We start from the raw sequence: 17,496 nt of genomic DNA, 5'->3' as shown, positions 1-17,496 counted from the left end.
TCTGTAGCTCCTTTTTCTTTTAAGTTATCAATGTAGCCTTTTATTGCCTCAAAACCAATTCATTCATGTATAAAGAAGGTAGCCTTATTGATTCTCCAACTTTCTATCTATGCCCTAACCTCCATAAAGAGGATCTACCTGGTATGGCAATATGAAAAGTAGCTAACAGCCACTGAGTGCTGCGTATGGGTCAGGGGAAAGTGAAAGTACTCTCCATACATTAGCTCATTTAATCCCCACAATAGTTTGACTAAATGTTCTTTACTATTGTTATTTTATACACAAGGAATCTGAGCTTCGGAATTGTTCAACAGGTTGAGTTTACACAGCCAGTAAGTGACAGTGCCCAAGTTTGAAAGTGCAAGTAGGTTTCTAGAAACTGTGCTCTTAATTATCTGTTAGAAAGAGCACAGGCTTTGGAGAAATCCAGACCCTAGGGCCAAATTCCAGTTTAGTCACTTACTAGCTGTGTGACACCAAGAAAATTGCTTCACCATTCTGAGGCTCAAATTCCTCAACTATAAATAAATTTAATGACAAGACTATCTCATCCTGACCAGTGTGGCTCAGTTGGTTGGGTGTTGTCCCACAAAGCTAAAGGTCACTGGTTCAATTCCCTAGTCAGGGAGCATGTCTAGGTTGAGGGTTTGGTTCCCGGTCAGAGCACTTATGGGGGGCAACTGACCAATGTTTCTCTCTCACATCGATATTTCTCTCCCACTCTTTCTCCCTCCCTTCCCCTATCTCTTTAAAAAAAAAAAAAAGAGGAACTATCTCATAGTGTTCTTGGGAAGTTTAAGAAATAACTTAGCACAGATTCTGGTTCATAAGAGATTCTAAATACAGTGAGCTATTGTTGTAGTTATTATTAATAATACTAAAAAGTTGATGATAGTAAAGAGCATCCTCCACTCCAGTAGCTAGCTGACTATTTGCAGTACATGACTCTGGCTTCCCTCTCTACGGTCTTTTAAAAGCCAGTGGATTTTTAAGAACACTTTGATAATAAATAGGTCAAATTATCTTTCCACTTTTTTAAAATAAAAAAAATCTATCAAGTACATTCCCACTTTTATCCCTAAAGATTAAAATAAAAGCTGTCATATCAGCAAAAATTATATTATTCTAGAAGGTTTCCTCCTAGAACTTTGTGGAATGCCCTATTCCCTTAGAATTCTATTTTCCTTCCTTTCTGAGAGCACAAAGGCAGTGACATAGTGTCAGCCATTGCAGGGCTGCAGAAATGTTTTTCATTTCTATTCTGTACATGAAAATTAAATTTAATTATTCCTAACATGTCAAAGGCACTCATCAAGTTAGCCTGGTTTATGCTGAGCAGAAACTGCGAATAAGATTTAATTTGGAAATACTTGTTTCCGCAAATCTTCTTTAACTCTGAGGAAGAATTACTATTTATGGCAATACATATGCGAAAACTCATGAGCTGACTAAGAAATGCCATTTGAGGTAGAAAAGCTGTGAAATGCACTGTACCTATTAATTCCACCACATAGTAAATCTTTCACTGGAAACTTATGGGCTATAAAGCTTTGTCCCTAGGAGACAGCCCCCAGGAAGTTATGATCCCATTAAAGGAGGCAGTAGGGATTTACAAAACATACCAACCTTATTAAATTCGATAGAACCCTTTCAAAATGAAAAAAAAATGCTGACAGGCAAAAAATGGTCATCATATTTATCTGGGCTGTTCTTAAAATGTTGCATAAAATGCCAGAGGAACTTATATTATAGATTGCTTGGATGAGCAAAAAATATGCAACTGAGGAAAGAAAGAAAGAAGATATGGAAGCAGAAGATATGCCTAGTTGAGGCCTCACAGACTTTGCTGTTGGGTGGCTTTGATTCAATTCCCAGTTCCATTATTTACTACGTATCCTTGAGAAAGCTAATCACCCTTCATAATCCACAGTTTCCTCATCTGTCAAAGGAGGAAATAATATCAGCATCATTGGGTTGTCATGAATATTGAATGAGATAAAATACACGACAGCTTTCATGTTTCTTAGTTTGGCTGTTGCATGTTGGTAGAGTGAACAGAAGCAACGAGGAAGCAACATCTAGAAGCGATTTCAAGAGGACAAATATGATTCTGATGAGGCAGGCAGAACATGTGTGTGAGATGAGGATTTGACATCAATTTCAAAAACATAAAATTCCAGATGCGTATAGGACCAAGAAGCTGGAATACATATTTCTTTGGGATTCAAGCTGAAAGTTACTATCAGGAGTTCGATAAAGCAGATCCTTAAATCAGCCAAATATTTTAAGCTAGGAAAAGAGCTACAGTGTATCTATGCTATTCTCTAATAAATATTTGAAAAACATGGAGGAATTGTGTATTACTCAGTTTCTCCAGAAAAACAAAATAATAGTATATGTAGAGATAGATGATAGATAGATGACAGATACATAGGTAGATAATAGATAGATAGATAGATAGATAGATAGATAGATAGATAGATAGATAGGTTTAGTATAAAGAATTGGCTCACAAAGCTATGGAAGCTGAGAATTCCCACCATCTACCCATCTACAAGCTAGAGATCAAGAAAGCAGATGGTGTAGTTACTGTCTGAGTCTGAATTTCTGAGAACCAAGAGATCCAATAGTTCAAGTTAGAGTCCAAGTCTTAAAGCCTGAGAACTGAAGAGCTAGTGGTATAAATTCCAGTCTGAATAAGAAGGCTGTAGAACCAGGAGTGAAAATGGTGTAAGTCCCCATCCAAAGGCTGGAGAAGACTGATGTCCCAGCTCAATCAGTGCGGCAGAGGAAGCGTTCTCCTCTTCCCTCCCCTTTTGCTCTATTCAGTCCTCAGTGGACTGGAGAATGCCCACCCTCACTGGGGAGGACAATCTGCTTGACTCAGTCTACCCATTCAAGTGCTAAGCCTTTCTCCACACAGCCTCACAAACATACTCGGAAACAATGTTTAACCAAATATCTGGGCATCCAGTTGCTCAGTAAAATTGATACATAAAATTAGCCATTTCAAGTTGTATATGGAATCCAGGAGACTCATTATTGGTAACAAAGTTAGAGGAGTCCACAGTTCATGAACAGATACAAGGAAAAAGGAATGTGACTTTTCTAAAAGCTTCTGTGGTTATAGTGACAGGTATTAACTATAACATATATTTTTCTTGATAATAATGAGTGAGAATCCTTCATGTTAGTTAATTGCTTCACCAAAGGCAACAGGTATTTGTTATCTTATTAGAAGTTCTAATAGCTCCATAGGGTAGGCAGAGCCATCATATTGTCTTCAATTTAGAGATAAGGAAAACAAAGCTAGGGAAGGTAAATGGCTTGCCCAAGTTCACTCAGCTGAAAGTAGGATAGTACAAAATAGGTAAAAGTTCATCTGACTTTTAGTCCAGCATTCTCAACAATATACCACACTGCCTATTATTATTTAAAAAAATTTTAAGTTATAATACAATATGTTCTTTTTCTGTGACCCTCCATTTATAATATAACAAAATTTTAAATAACAATTTTTAAAAATATCCTATTTATACCAAAGGTTGCCTCTGGGACATCAGTTACTTTGGTACAATCCCACCAGCACCATCCATTGATGCTTTTCTGAAGAGACAGCATTTTCCATAAACAACATGCCAAAGTCTTGTTGATGCCTAAGGTAATTACATGCCATATCGATCACTATCTCTTACTTCTTGCCACTGCAGCTTCCACTTCAAGTACACAACTTTGCAGGGGTTGAAAATAGAGTCGGTCATGTCACTGGACATTGAAGATCAAATTATAAAGTGCCACAAGGAGGTGGCAGGTTATAAATGGGTGTCATTTATTCACATCTCAGGACATCCCCAGACTAGGAATATTGATAGCAATCTCTTAAGACCATCTATTAGCAACAGTATCCACACATCACCACACATGATTACAATTATTTTTCTTGATATATCTCAATAAAAAAGAGTAATAGTTGATTACAAATACAGAGACATATAGTGATGTAGTTATTATTGGTCAGAAAATTTATGCTGATAAACAACTTTTAGTTAAAATTGAGCTACTTTGTATCTTATTTTTAGATTACTTAATGTTTTTCATGTATACATAATACTTATAATTGTCTATCTTCTATAGTTTTTACTTATTCTCTTTTGAAATTCTTTTTTATTAAATTTATTGAGGTGACACTGGTTAATGAGATTATATAGATTTTAAGTGTACATTTCTGTGATACATGATCTGTATATTGCATTCTGTGCCCACCACCCACAGTCACATCATCTCCCATCACCACATGTTTGGCCCCTTTTATCCATTACTCTTCCCCCACCCACTTCCCTCTGGTAACCACCATACTGTTGTTGTGTGTCTATGAGTTTCAATTTTATGTTCCACATATGAATATGAATGAAAGCGTTTGGTTCTTAGCTTTTTCTGACTGATTTATTTCATTTAGCATAATATTCTGAAGGTCCATACACGTTGTTGCAAATAGCAGTATTTCAGCTTCTCTTATGGCTGAATAGTATTCCATAGTATATATGTGCCACATCTTCTTTATCCAATCATCTATGGAAGAACACTTTCATTGTTTCCATGTCTTGGCCACCATGAAGAATGCTGCAATGAACATAAGGGTGTATATATCTTTGCAAATAAATTTTTCAAGTTTTGGGGATAGATACCCAGAAGAGGGATTGTTGGGTTATATTGTAACTTTATTCTTAATATTTTGGGTAACTGCCATGCTGTTTTTTCACAGTAACTGTATCAATCTATATTCCCACCAACAGTGAATGCAGGTTATTTTTTCTCCACAATCTCTCCCACACGTATTATTACTTGTCTTGTTGATAATAACCATTCTAATAGGTATTAGGTTGTATCTCATTGTAATTTTGATTTGCATTTCCCTTATAGTTTGTGAAGTTGAGCATCTCTTTATATATCTGTTTGCCATTTGTAAGTCTTCTTGGGAGAAGTATCTGTTCAGGTCCTCTGCCCATTTTTTAATTGGAAGTTTTTGTTTGGTGTTGAGTTGTATGAGTTCTTTATATATTTTAGACATTAACCCCTTGTAAGAGTTGTTTGTAAATATCTTCTTCTATTTGGTTGGCTGCCTTTTTTTTTTGTTTTTTGTTTGTTTGTTTGTTTGTTTTTTTGATGATTTCTTTTGCTGTGCAGAAGATTTTTAGTTTGGTATAGTCCCATTCATTTATTTTTGCTTTTCCTTCCCTTGCCTTTGGGGTCAAATTTATAAACTCTTCTCTAAAAACAAGGTATATAAATTTGGTACCTATGTTTTCTTCTATGTAATTTATTGTTTCAGATCTTACATTTAGGTCTTTGGTCTATTTTGAATTAATTTTTATACATGGGGATAAACTGTAATCTAGTTTTATTCTTTTGCATGTGGCTTTCCAATTTTCTTTTTCTTTAAATTAATTAATTTATTTTTTCAAACACATTTGTCTCTGCCTACCCCCCACCACTTTCTCTTGCCCCCTCCCTCCCTCCCTCCCTCTCTCAACTCTTCCCCTTTGGCTTTGTCCATGGGCTTTCCAATTTTCTTAGCACCATTTATTGAAGAAGTTTTCTTTTCTCCAATGTGTGTTTTTAATTCTTTTGTCAAAAATTATCTGCTCATATACATGTGTTTTTATTTCTGGGCTCTCAATCCTGTTTCATTGATCTGTGTGTCTGTTTTTCTGCCAATACCATGCTGTTTTGACTATTGTAGCTCCGTAGTATAATTTAAATTTCAGTAATGTGATACCTCCAGCTTTGTTCTTTCTTCTCAGAATTGCTTTGGTTCTTTGGGATCTTTTTGGTTCCATGCATATCTGATGATTTTTTGTTCTATTTCTTCAAAAGATGACATTGGGATTTTAATAAGGATTGCATTAAATCTGCTTACTGTTTTGGGTAATAAGGCCATTTTAAATATGTTGATTCTTGCAATCCATGAACATGGAATATCTTTCTATTTCATTGTGTCTTTTTCAATCTTTTTAAATGCTTTGTAGTTTTTAGTATGTATGTTCTTCACATCATTTGTTAAATTTATTCCTAGGTATTTTATTCTTTTCATTGCAATTGCAAAAGAAATTTTTTTCATTCCTTTTTCTGAAATTACATTGTTAATACACAGGAAAGGAGTGAATTTTTACATTGATTTTTTTTATCCTGCAACATTACTAATTTTTTTTTGTTTCTAATAGTTTTTTTTGCTGGAGACTTATGGTTTTCCATATACAAAATTGTGTCATCTACAGAAAGTGACACTATTACTTTTTCATTCCCAATGTGGATGCCTTTTATTTCTTTCTCTTTTATTACTCTAGTGAGGACTGCCAGACCTATGTTGAATAAGAGTGGTCTTGTTCCTGATTTTAGAGGAAAAGCTCTCAGTTTTTCACATTGAGTATAACATTAGCTGAGGGTTTCTCATATAAGGTCTTTTTTATGTTGAGGTACTTTCTTTCTATATCCATTTTATTGTTTTAATCATAAATGTATATTATAGTTTACCAATTTTTTTCCTGCATCCATTGATAAGATCATATAATTTTTATCTTTTGTTTTATTAATGTGGTGTATTACATTGACTGATTTGCATATTTTGAACCATCCTTGTGCTCCTGGTATGAAGCCCACTTGATCATGACGTATTATTTTTTAGTGTACTGTTGTATTTGATTTGCTAATATTTTGTTTAGGATTTTTGCATCAGTATTCATCAGAGATATTGGTCTGTAGTTTTTTTGTGTGTGCGTTATTCTTGCCAGGTTTTGGTATGAGGCCTATGTTGGCCTCATAAAAAATATTAGGAAGTATTGCCTCTTCAATTTTTTGGAAGAGTTTGAGAAGAATAGGAGGTATCATATCCTTTTGAATGTTTGGTAGAATTTACTAGTGAAGTCATCTGGTCCTGGACTTTTATTTTTTAGGGTGATTTGATGGTTGTTTCAATATCACTGTTGATCAGTCTATTTAGATTTTCTAGTTCTCCATGATTCACTCTAGGAAGGTTATATACTTCCAGGAACTTACCCATTTCTTCTAGGTTACTGAATTTGGTGGAATACAATCTTTCATAGTATTCTAGTATGATCCTTTGTACATCTGTGATGTCTATAGTAACTTCTCCCATTTTATTTCTGATTTTGTTTATATGAATCTTCTATTTTTCTTAGTGAGTCTAGCCAAGTAATTGTCAATTTTATTAATCTTTTCAAAGAAGCAGCTCTTTGTTGCATTAATTTTTTGTATAGTCTTTTTCTTCTCTATTTCATTCAATTTTGTTCTAATTTTTATTTTTATTTTCTTTATTCTACTGACTTTGGGCTGCTTTTGTTCTTTTTCCAGTTTTTATAATGTAATGTTATGTTGTTTACTTGGGATTTCTTTTGTTTATTTAGATAGGCATGTGATAATATAAATTTCCCTCTTATTACAGCTTTTACTGCATCCCAGAAGACTTGATATGTCATATTGTCATTCTCATTTGTCTCTATATATCTTTTGATCTCATTTTTTATTTTTTCTTTGAAAAAGAAAAAATAAAGTCATTTTTTAGTAGTGTGGGGTCATCTCCACATATTTGTGGGTTTCTCTACTTCCTTTTTGCGGTTGATTTCTAATTTCAAAGCATTGTGGCCAGAGAATATGCTTGGTATAATTTCATCTTCTTGAATTTGTTGAGGTTAATTTTGTGACCCAACATATGATCTATCCTTGAGAATACTCCATGTGCACTACAGAAGAATGTATAATCTGATGCTCTGGGATGAAAAGCTTTATAAATATCAATAATGTTCATTTGATCTAATGTGTCCTTTAAGGCCAATATTTCTTTATTGCTTTTCTGTTTGGATGATCTGTCTAGAGCTGTTAATTGAGTGTTTAGGTTCCCAAATATGACTGTGTTTTTGTCAGTTTCTCCCTTTAGTTCTATTAGTAGTTGCTTTATATATATTTCTGTGCTCCACGATTGGGTGACATATACAGGGTCCAGCAGAAGTAACACCTGCTTGAATATGGCTGTTAGGGTAATAATATGGGTATAATAATTCAGTTTTAATTTGAACATTTTACCTAAAATGTCATATGGTGTACTTGAACGTGATGTTACTATGTTACATAATTACATGCTTATGATTTTGTAATAAAAGATTTTGTGATAAAAAGGGGTGTTATTTGTACCAGACCCTGTATATTGAGCAGTGTTATATCTCCTTGATGTAGTGTCCCCTTTATCATTATAAAATGTCCACCTTTGTCTCGTTACCTTTGTTATCTTGGAATCTATTTTTATCAGATATAAAGCTATACCTGCTTTTCTGTGGATGCTATTGGCTTGGAGTATCACCCTTTCACTTTAAGTCTATTTTTGTCTTTGCCACTTAGATCTGTCTTCTGAAGGCAGCATATGACTGGGTTTTTTTTTTTTATCAGATTTGCTACTCTGTGCCTTTTTATTGGTGAATTCAGTCCATTTATATTTAGGGTAATTTTTGATGTATGAAGAGTTCCTGTAGCCATTTTACCTTTTGTTTTCTGGTTGTTCTGTGCCTCAACTGGTTCTTTTCCTTTGTGTTTTTGCTGTTTTTGTTTGGTGGTATTCCCTACCTCTTTCCTCTTTTTCCTTTTTTTTAAGTTATGAGTCTCAGTTTTGGGGGGGAGGGTGGTTGCCATTAGGTTTATAAAAAAGAAAGTTTCATAAAATATATAGTAGTTCTTTTTCTATTGAATGAGTCTGATATCCACCCTCCTTTGCAAATTCAGACCTTTATCCTCTCCTTTTTTATGTTTTTGTACTCACAATTTGTTCCTGCTTATGCTATAAGTTTGTTGGTGATCTTACTCACAATTTTGTGACCTTTTGTTCTTTGTTTCAGATGTAGTAACCCCCTTGAGTATTTCCTGCAATGGAAATCTTCTGGTGATAAATTCCCTCAGCTTCTGTATTTCTGTAGCTTGGAAATTGGGACATTTAATGACTGTCCTCTCTCTCCTTCTGTCATTTATATCATCTCACACAATATCAGCTATATCATCTCACACAGCAGTGAATTCTCAATATTATTACTTAACTTCTCTATATGTCTAGCTGCCTTTTAAAATGTTTATATAACTTATTAACAAACATTAGAGCTATTAAATTCATATGACAAAGCTGAAAGAATCTTTAAAGACCACCTGGTGGAACCGTGGCCCAAACCCCTCATTTTATAGGTAAAAAAACAAAAACAAAAAACTAAGGCTCAAGGAGTCAAGTGCTTTTCTCAAGATCACAGAGCTGGCCAGTCAGAATTGGCACTAGAACTTAGTTTTCAATCCAAGGATTTTTCCACTTCATTTATACAAAATATTATAAATGTGCATGTCAATATTTTTCATTAATTAAAATTAGCAACAAATACAAAAGGCCATGGTTCTTTTCTCAATATAAATTGGAAGAAAACTTCTTAGGAAACAATGACTCTTCCTGTGTATTACCCAGCAGTTGACCACTTACATGATGTGTGAAGGTTGAAATTCACCCAGATTTATAACATTTAAGAAGTTTGGCATTTCATTTTGAGGCAATCTGGTAAGGCCTGACATTACTAAGCTACTCACCCTCTCTAGCTGGACAATAATTCAACCCATTCAATAAAAATGAAATACAAAGAATTTTATTCTCTTTACTCTGTATTACATATCATGCAAGTGCTAGCCAGATTTTTTTACAATGATTGCAGCCCTCTAAAGCCTGTTTGATACTCCAACAGTCTTGTGCCCTGGAAATTATATAACTTATGTGGTGAAAGAGGCGAGCACAGGAGTTTGCCAGCAATGTCCAAGCACGTCCCTATAAGAAAAATTGTAGGACAGTTCCAGGAAGGCGGAGGGTAAATTTTTAACTCTTAGACCTTTACAGGGACAGAAATTGTGCGTTCATGTGTTATTCAATAAGGATCTTTTTTACCTGATTTATGATATACAAGGATGCAGCTCTAATTTCTTTGCACGTATGTGTGTGTGTGTGTGTGTGATAACAATAAAAAGCAAGATTTCTAAACAAAGAAGTTTTAAGTAGAAATCTGTGGATATTTCACATTCCCCTCCCTCAGTACAGACAGGCAGTCTTTCTTTTTGGAAGGGGCATGTGGCTTGGCAGTACTTGGCTTCAGTGCAGCAAATCATAGCTACAATCTAGACAAATTGTATCTATCCATCTTCTCCCTATGAGGGGAAAAATGAATCTTTATGTAGGGGCTCTTGAGCCCCACAGAGAAGCTTTATTCATTGATGTTTTTTATAATTGATGAATAATAACACGTCCATTTAGCACTTGTGCAAATTTAAGCTTACATTTTTCTTTTGATCAAACATATTTCTGATCTTATCTGCCATTTTTTCCTCAGACTTTTTGCTTGCTCATTATTTACTCGATTATTGTTTGATATGCTCTAGGTACTTTTCTAGGCATCTTAAAATGAAGACATATGGTGCCTGTCTTCAAGCAGCTAATTGTCTTATAAAAGTGACAGGTTGGTCAACAAATATTTGTCTTTGTACAATATTTGTGTTTGGTGCAGATAACCCAAACTCCAGAAGGCCTGCAGCTTTAGCGTCTCTCACGTTACTCTTTATGCTCTGTCCCACTTCTGGTGCATTGAAGTGTTTACTTGTAAAACACTTATGCCTTTTAAATGTTCTGTTTATGAATGATATATCATGACATGTCTCTGAAGTAGTGCAGGGTTTCACAGCTTGCACTTGAAAGTCAAACTAATTGGGATAAGAAATCCCAATATTTGATATGGTCTTAAATAGTTTGTAAAATTTGGAAGTTTGCTGTTAATGAAAAATTTAAAACAAATAAATAAACAAGAGCCTCTTAGTTTTAAAATTATTCTATAAAAAAAACTTTAACTGTTTATTAGAAAAAAGTTTTAAAAGAAGAGCATAATGAGCCCCCATGTATGCATCACATAGCTACAGTTAAAATCAATCTGCTATTCTTGTTTCACTCATACCCACCTTAACACTTATTTCTTTTTTTTAATGGAAAATACTGGTAACAATTTAGATTTTATATCAATTTACAACTAGTGAAACATGTAGAGTGAGTGCTAAAATAATTATAAAATAAGTATATTTTATATACCCTATTATATATACCATAATTATATCATTTCATCCATAAACATTTTATACCTTTAACAGAAAGGAATTTTTAAACACACACACACACACAAATAACATCATCATACTCAACAGATTAACAATAATTTCTTAATATCATCTAACACCTTGTCTATGTTTAATTTTCCCCAACTGTCTCAAGAGCTCTTGTTTTACACTCACTGAGAACCACACATTGCAACTAGTTGATTGTTCAAGTCCTCTTTAATGGATATCAGTGTACTCTGTCCTTTTAAAAATTTCATTTACTTTTGGAAAAAATGCTGTAGAATTTCCCACATTCTGGATTTCGCTTATTATCCTTGCCGTGTAAATTAGTATATTCTTCTGTCTCCCATTTTTTTTCACCCTTAAAATTAATACTTTTATCTTCAAGCTTAATTAGCTCAAATCCTTTTTCAGGGATATTTTATAGGAGATGTTGTGTAATGTCTATTGCTTTATATCATGTGGAACACAATAATCTATTTGCTCTACTTTTGGTGACATTACAATTAGTTACAAGGCTCAGGTGGTATTAGCTAAGATTCATTCATTATAATTTTCCCTTAATGATTCACTTAATGGTTTTAACAACCACTGTTGACTTACCTACATCTATTACTTCATGAGGTATTGAAAAATAGTGATCTTCTAATTCTTTTTGTCCTGCAGATATTAGCTATGATTCTTTTATCGAAGAAGAGTTTTTCTTCAGCAAGTATTTGGGTAACCAGAAATATGCGTTCATACAGGGAAGGAAGAAAAATGCTTGATCTTCTACCTTTATTTATCAATTTTCAGAATAATGAGTTGATGCCTTATCTTGCTTTTCTGCTGGGTCTCCATTGTGGTTTAAAATATTACTATATTACTTTTCATCTCTATGCAGAACTTCTTTGTCTTACATGGTTCCTTTTCTATGACATCATGATCTGCTTTCAAAAAGGAACATTCACTTAAGCCTTTTCGAGCCCATCTAAATCATAAATCCCCCCTCTATAAGTCAGCAGGGAAAAGCAAACCACGGTAGATTTTTCAAGAAATGGTAATGTAATATAGGAAGTCTAAAGAAGTAGAATGGCAGAAATATTAGTAACTGCGAGAAGTTACTAGCCATGTGGGCTAACTGAAAAGGAAAATGGTGGTATGCAGTGCCCTCAAGAATGTCACTTAAGGCTACTGGCACCTGGAACTGACATTGGAGCCACCGTTGCTACCATGACTGCAGGAAGCCTAGAACTCACAGCTCCACTGATTCTGCAACAGTTCAGCAAACTTCTGTCCTTTAGATTCCACATATAAGTGAAGTCATGTGGTATTTGCCTTTCTCTGAGGGACTTGTTTTACTTAGCATAATACCCTCTAGGTCCATCCATGTTGTCTCAAATGGCAAGAATTCATTTATTTTTATGGCTAAGTAATATTCCATTGTATATATGAACAACATCTTCATTCATCTATCTAGCTTGCTTTCATATATTGGCTCTTGTAAACAATGCTGTTATGAACATAGGGGTGTATATATCTTTTCAAATTGTTTTAGTTTTCTTCCAGTAAGCAGGAAGTAGAGTTTCTGGGTCATATAGTAGTTCTATTTTTAATTTTTGGAGGAATCTCCATACTGTTTTCCATAGTAGCTGCACTGGTTTTTAATCCTGATAGTGTACAATGGTTCTGTTTTCTCCACATCCTAACCAACACCTGATATTTGTTGGTATTAGCCATTCTGATAGATGTAGGGTAATAGCTCATGGTAGTTTTGATTTGCATTACCCTGATGATTGGGGATTTTGAACATATTTTCATGTGTCCATATGTCTTCTTTGGAGAAATTTCTACTCAGGTCCTCTGTCAAGTTTTTAATTGGATTGTTTGGTTTTTAATTTTTAGTGGTATGAGTTCATTATATATTTTAGATATGAACTCTTTATCAGAAATGAGAGGGGTGTGGGGTTGAGGGATGGGCAGAAAAGGGGAAGGATATTAAGAAGTACTACCTATCAGTAATAAAATAAGTCACAGGAATGTAACGCACAGCTTAGGGAACAGATTCAATAATATCACAGTAACTGTACAGTGACAGGTGGTTACTAGACTTATTATGATCAATTTGTAACATATATAAATGTTGAATCACTATGTTGTATATATAAAACTAATATAATATTACATGTCAACTATAATTAAAAATAAATTTTAAAAAATATATAAAGGTAAATTTATCAAACTTTTTTCTTTTATGGCTTTTGAATTTTATAGCTAGAAAGAGCTTATTCAATCTTGGGCTTTTTTAAATTCTTCCATTTTTAAACATTTAAACCTTTTATTTAAATATTTGATCTGTTTGGAATTCATCTTGGTATGAGGCATAAGATGTGTTTCTATTATATTGTTTTATACAGCTACCCGTTTCCTCTGTAACTGTTTATCTGAATAACTCATTTTTTCCCTATGGATTGAGCAACTTTATAATCTACTAAATTATTTATTTGGGTCTATTTCTGGACTTTGTGTTCTGTTCCCTTGATTAGTCTGCCTATTCATAGTTTAAGTATTATTTGTTTAGTTACAGTATTAGTATAAGTATTGTTATTTTATAATATGTTTATCATCTAGTAAGGTTACTTCTCCCTTGTTAATCTTCTGTTTAATATTTTAAAGGCTTTAGGACTTCAAGAGGTTTCAAAACTATGGATCTAGGTCATCTTTTGTATGTCCATGCAACAAAAAAGGCATTGTGTGAGTCAAAGTCCATGCAAACCTGCAGTTAGTGTCCACTGTCCAGGCTCCTTCTGCTGGATGCAGAGAGAATCACTGTCAACTGGTGACTGAAAATGGTACAGTTTGCAGGCATCATTGTTTAAGAAATTCAGAAAATGTTAAATAAATATTGCTATACAAAATCACTCCAAATTCTGCCTCAAACTGAGGAAGCTACCATTTTAGAGTGTTGGGCAGAAACGTCAAGGCACCTAGATCTGGAATCAACACTGCATTTTTGAAAATTGAGCCAGGAAATACACATATTCCCATTTGGGTAATCTTCAATCATCTTCCCTCATTTGAGTTTGTGCATGATTCAGTTTCAACTCTGATTTACTAAGTTGTTACTGTCTACTCTTGGAGAAAAGCAGTACAGAGATGCTCTTAGAATCCCTACAAAATTCTACAATAGATTGCCACAGTGAAAAGCCTGTTGTGTCACTTACTATCTGTGGGACTTAGACAAGGTGCATCAACTCTCTTGCACCTTCCCCCTCATTTCTCCTTTCTGTAAAATGCAAACAATAGTAGTCTATTTCACTGGGCTGCCTTGAGAACTAAATGAGATCATACGCTGGCCCTTAGCACTGTGCTTGGCCCATGTTAGAAATTAAATAAAGTTAACTGTTAATGATGATCATGATTATCATAGCATTTAACAACTAAGTAACTATATTATGAAAATTTTATTTTTATTTACACTTTACAGAAACCAAAGTTTTATGTTTTTCCCAATTTCCAGAGCTAGGCTGTTTCTGGAAGGGTGGTATTCAAACCTTATTTCAAGTACATTCCAATAAAGACAGTTGTCTTTGTGGCTCTATGTCCTAAAATCATGTGTTTTCTAAATCTGATATGGACCAATTTAGAGATCTTCCAGCTTTTTCTTGTGCTTCTTCTATTACTTCTCCAGGCAAGCTTGGTCCAAAATCCTTTGTCACATTTAAACCAGCCTGTATTTCCTTCCTTCAGCACTTTATTGTATCTCCTCAGCCATGCTCTTTAAGCGCTGAAACATAATTCCACTAGTTGTAATTGTATCCTAGAATATCTAGTTAGTTTTGAGGCAAAGCCCTGAGGTTTTTCACTAAGGTCTTCAGTATTTTGTTCTTTGTTCACACCCCTTAATAAAATAATAAAAATGAAATCACCACTGGAGTTTTAATACCAAAAGGACTATCTTTTTCAGCCTTCTGTTCCTTGTTATGCTTGTAACAGATAAATCTTCCCCTATATAGGTGAGGAAATTCAGCATCAAAAATGACTACTCAAAGTTATAGTCTAAGATGGAGTTGACATAAGCCCTAGAAAGTAATAGCCTTTCATTCTCTAGCCAGTAGAACATGTAACTTGGCTTGTTGGCCTAAGAAATGCTGGGCCATATGGAATGCAATGCTCTGAAGTAGTTCAAGAGACTCACTTAGTATTTCAGTGTCATATCTAGTGTAAGATGACCTCACCTCTCAGAGCTCCATGTAGAATGAGATAGTTGCAGGAACATGTGATTAAATGGTCAACTTTGAGGGGTACATGTTTCAGGGCTTTTTGAAGATTGTATATCTATATATCTACCTACTTATCTACTATCCATTTGTTTGTTTATCAATCTATTTGACAAACACTAAACTTCTGGGGAAAATATGACTAAGGCTAATTAGCCACCCCCCACCCCGACAATTCCAGCGTCACAGCGATCTGCTGGGATCTAGTCTGAAAGTTTTACAAAAACTTCAAGAAGTAAGAACAGGAGTCAAAGATACAAACTCAACTGACTCTGGTGAATAATTGGGAACTTATTGGCTCATGTAAATGAGCAGTCCATGACAGAGCTGAAATACCATATGTTGCCATGTATAATGCACACCCACATTTTTGTGTGCATTATACACAGGGTTCTATAATCATTATACCTATGTATAAAGTGCATCCTTATTTTTCCCTCAAAAATTTGGGCAAAAAAATGCAAAATACAGTAGGTTTCACTTTCCCAGTGAGTTCAGCAAGTCTCAAGATTCACTCTAACTGAACCAACTTTGTTTATATGCCTATCCATGAATCCCTGGGCCAGAAGAAAGGAATGTACCATTATTCCAGGTTTTGAAGTTGGAGTTAAGGTCACCTTTCTACCCCATCTGTTGCTCAAAACTGAGTGAATTGAGAGTAGAAAAAGGGGGATTTCCTATAAAATAATGAAAGTGATGATATTACCAGAAGAAGAGGGAAAGGATGCCAGGCAGGAAAAACCAGATATTATCATGTATGATCGAAATGTGACAATATATATTCCTTTATTTCCCTCATTCATTCAAATATTAAGAAAACAGAAAATATTAAAGTGCAGTTTCTGCCTTTAAAGAAAACCTAACCTTTTGAAATCATCATATCAATACATTATGATATATTAGTTTCCACTAAAGGTATACACAGAACATAAGCTATGGAAATATATGTGAAGGGTATCAGTTATATTCACAGAGGACTTGGCTATGATTTTCTTATTAAATTTCACATTAATGTCCAACCAGTAACATGCTAGTACACATAAATGTAGAGGAAACCAAAACAGAGAGCTCACTCATAATTTTGCTAAAATGAGTAGCTTTATGTTAGATGTGTCCACAATCTAATATGGAATCAACAGCTGAGGTAGCATTTTTTTTATGATCTGCCAAAGCTTGATGCCTCTAGGAAAGAGTAAGCTGGCAGTGTTCACAGAGAATCTGTTAACTTCGTACACTGCAATTTACTTTTTGATGTACAGTGCCACACTACTATTAAATTTTATACCTTGGCAGGTAGCTATTTATTAGATAGGAAACTACTCTCTTTAAAAAATGTCTTTTACTCTTCTACCACTTTGAAAGCACTGCAGTTTAATTGAAAATTGGTCAAGTCAGTCTGCCATGAGCTCCCGAGAAATAATTTGTGTGAATAACTACTACCAAGAGCTTCCCCCAGGAAATGCCTTCATTAGGACAGAGAACACCTTCTGATGATTCTAATGATTACCTTTCTTTGAGTTACTGGCTTACCAGTATGGTTGTCATAAAATGCTTTGCTTATTTTCTTTCATGCCTCTTGCCTTTGTAGCTCAAGATCCCACTACAGAAGGAGAAAACTGATCAGGACATGAGTGTTTATTAAGTACTACTTCACATGAAGGGTTTATTGAAATGTTTGTAAAACAAACCCTGAAAAATATCCTAGAACATAGTATGACATGGCCCCAATTCATGCTTCTAAGTTTCTAAAGAATTTTCCCTACAAAGGTTGTTATTATTACTGAAATAAGGCCATGGAAATGTGGAAGGAGAGTCCTCAGGTCAGAGATTGGAGATCTGGGTTTGAATCCTGGCTCCATCTAAACTATAAGGCAAGTGGGGATAATAAAACCTATGCTTTCCCATGGACTATTATCAAAATTTAATATGATTGTATAGAGAAAAATACCAAGTATTATGCATGTCACATAGAAAATACTCCTGCATGTTTGTTGAACCTAAATTTATGGAAAAAGCAATTGAGTTAGACTACCAACTTTCTTACATTTGCTAT

This window comes from Pteronotus mesoamericanus, unplaced genomic scaffold, assembly GCF_021234165.1.
Source record: "Pteronotus mesoamericanus isolate MK-2021 breed Mesoamerican mustached bat unplaced genomic scaffold, CSHL_Meso_final contig_116, whole genome shotgun sequence".
NCBI lineage: Eukaryota > Metazoa > Chordata > Mammalia > Chiroptera > Mormoopidae > Pteronotus > Pteronotus mesoamericanus.
This window is presented reverse-complemented; position numbering follows the sequence as displayed.